This window comes from Octopus bimaculoides, chromosome 1, assembly GCF_001194135.2.
Source record: "Octopus bimaculoides isolate UCB-OBI-ISO-001 chromosome 1, ASM119413v2, whole genome shotgun sequence".
Taxonomy (NCBI): domain Eukaryota; kingdom Metazoa; phylum Mollusca; class Cephalopoda; order Octopoda; family Octopodidae; genus Octopus; species Octopus bimaculoides.
The window spans coordinates 8,788,440-8,791,356 of record NC_068981.1 but is presented as its reverse complement, the minus strand read 5'-3'; positions in this window follow the sequence as shown (position 1 = coordinate 8,791,356).

Below are 2,917 nucleotides of genomic sequence, written 5' to 3'. Positions count from 1 at the left end.
ATAAAATTAAAACTACTGAACAATAATAATAATAATAATAATAATAACAGTAATAATGATAATAATAATAATAACAATGATGATGATAATAATTATAATAATAATAACAACAACAACAACAATCTGGAAAGTATTAGCTGAAAAGAACGAATAACATGGTACCGCAGACTTCAGGTAGTAAACCCGCTACACATGCAAGACTCCGGGAGTTCCAACAAAACCTGTGATAAAGAGATAATAATAATAATAATAATAATGATAATAGAGAAGTAGGCTCAATGGAAAAACAAGATTAGGGCCATGAACACATGGGCTGTTTATTTAATGCGATACGGCGCAGGTGTCGTTAGGTAGACAAAGAACGAACTTGGGGAAATGGACAGGAAAAGCAGAAAAGTGATGACAATTAACATGGAACTACACCCCAAAAGTGATGCTGACAGACTGTATGTGCCTAGGAACAGCAGAGGAAGCAGCCTCATAGGATGCAAGATCTGTATTGTCAACGAGAAGGACAGTCTGGGATGGTACATTAAACAGCAGAGTGAATCCTTGCTTGCCGCTGCTAGATTTAACAATATAATACCTATCGAAAATGTGATGAACCCACAAACATATAAGAAACAAAAGGAAGAAGAAAGAGTAAACAATTGGACAATGAAATCACTGCATGGGGAATACCTCCGAGAAATCGAAGGTAAAAAACAAGACTAACACTTGGAGGGGGCTAAGAAAAACTGATCTGAAAGGATGTACTGAGGCATTGATATGCAGCACCCAGGAACAAGCTCTAAGAATTACAAGTTTGAAATAGATAGGAGCAGCGAATCGCCCCTTTGTAAGAAGTGCGGCAGCAGAATCTCACATATTGTGAGTGAGTGTAGCCAGCTGGACCAAAAAGCACTACAAAAGGAGGCACGATAACATGGCTAAGCTCGACAACTGGAGGCTATGTGAAAAGTACGACCTGGACAGAGCACGAAAATGGTACGAACATGAACCAGAAGGAGACACCGAGAACAAGGAACATAAGATACTGTGGGATTTTACAATACAATGTGACTCCCTAATCGAGGGGACCAGATATTGTTGTGGTAGATGAGGAAACCAAGATCATAGATATTGCAATACCTGGAGATGCACACATAAGTGACAAAGAAATAGAGAAGACTGAAAAGTACAGACTACTAAAAGACAAAATTGCAAGAACGTTGTCTACGAGGAGAGTGTCTGTCATTCCAATAGTTGTAAGGGCACTCAAAGCACTAACAACCAAGTTCAAGAAATATATCAGAGAAATCAGAATTGACATGAGAGCAGAGGAGCAAGCCTCAAAACAACTGCTCTGCTGGGGGAAGGCTAGGATTTTGAGAATGATGCTTGGATGTTGAATGTCTCCCACGATAATTAACAACTAAGTATCAAAGCTTATAATGTGCGGAAAGACCTCTGACAGCAGGCTGTTGTTCACTCTCACAGAATCAACCAGAGCAAACAAGACCGAGCACTCTGAGAAGTAAAACAACAACAACAACAACAATAATAATAATAATAATAATAATAAAACTGATAAAAATGCAGGAGGTAAGCAACTGTCAATATTTACAAACGGCACAATGACGAAAACTGTAAATCATAGCAAAACCTATAACAAAAAAAATGAAAAAGAAAAATTCAACGGTGCAAATATCAATGTGTGTGTGTGTTTGTTTGTTTGTGTGTGTGTGTGTGTGTGTGCGTGTGTGCGTGTGTGCGTGTGTGTGTGTGTATGCATATATTTTTTTCCCATCAGCAATTAAAATAGAAGGTGAATTGGTTGTTTCCAAGGTCACCAAACCCATTGATAGTAAACACGTATTTGACCTCTGCTGTAAGGAGTGCACGGTCCTTCTGCCTTTTGATCGTACAAGAATGCGAAACCCCATTACTGAACTCCTTGTCACCAGCTGCTGAATCTATTTACAGACTGGTGGTATTTGTCTGTGTGTCCATGAAGCTGCTTCTCTTCTTCCTACTGTCTACCCCCAGCCCTCACGTATTTATGATCATCTCAAGTATAAGGCAAAAGTCGAGACTAAACCACATTTAATATTACTACACAGTCGTAGGAGAAAAGCTGGCAGACTTCACTAAATTCTGCAGCAGCTAATAACAACGATGATAACAGTTACACTGTTGCCATGTCTACAAAGGTTGGCCGCAATGATACAGGCCATGGCGGTATTGGTGCTAACGAACGATAATCACTGCTGCTGTAATTGTAAGGAAGTAATTGTGACGGTAATAATGGCAGAGTTGACAATAGTGGCAGAGACAACAACCGTCTCTACATCTGCTGCAATACAGGGCTTAATACTAATAATTTCAATGTAGCACAAATATGTCTTACGAAACAAAAAGGGAAACTACAACAGTACACCAAATCGCTTGTTCTATGGTTAATCTGGAAGCGTGTACGCCAGGAGAGAGCCAACCTGGAGATGAAAAGTCATCTGTTGGCACAAACTTTTCTCTGAATATGAACCTGGATGGTCACTTGAACAGGAGCTGCCCCAACTCGAGCCCTCCAAGTCAACCTCCGCATCCACCACAGAAAAAAAAAATTGCAAGAGGATCAAATGGACCCGAGAAGAGTATACAGAAGTAATATACGCCTATTACTATGCATTAGGTAGGCCATCTAAAGAGAAACACACCGCACACTCTTGTCAAATATGGCGAACACAAAATCAAGACAGCAGACTATATTTGGACGAATGCAAGTTAGCGAACGTTAGGAGGGATATCTTCAGAAATAAAAGACTCACAGATAGTGAAATAACCACAATCAAATACGCAGCAGAAAATGACCACGCATTTCCTGAAGAACAGAGAGAGTCTATAATAGAAACGAAGCAGAAAATCCTGAATAAGTTTG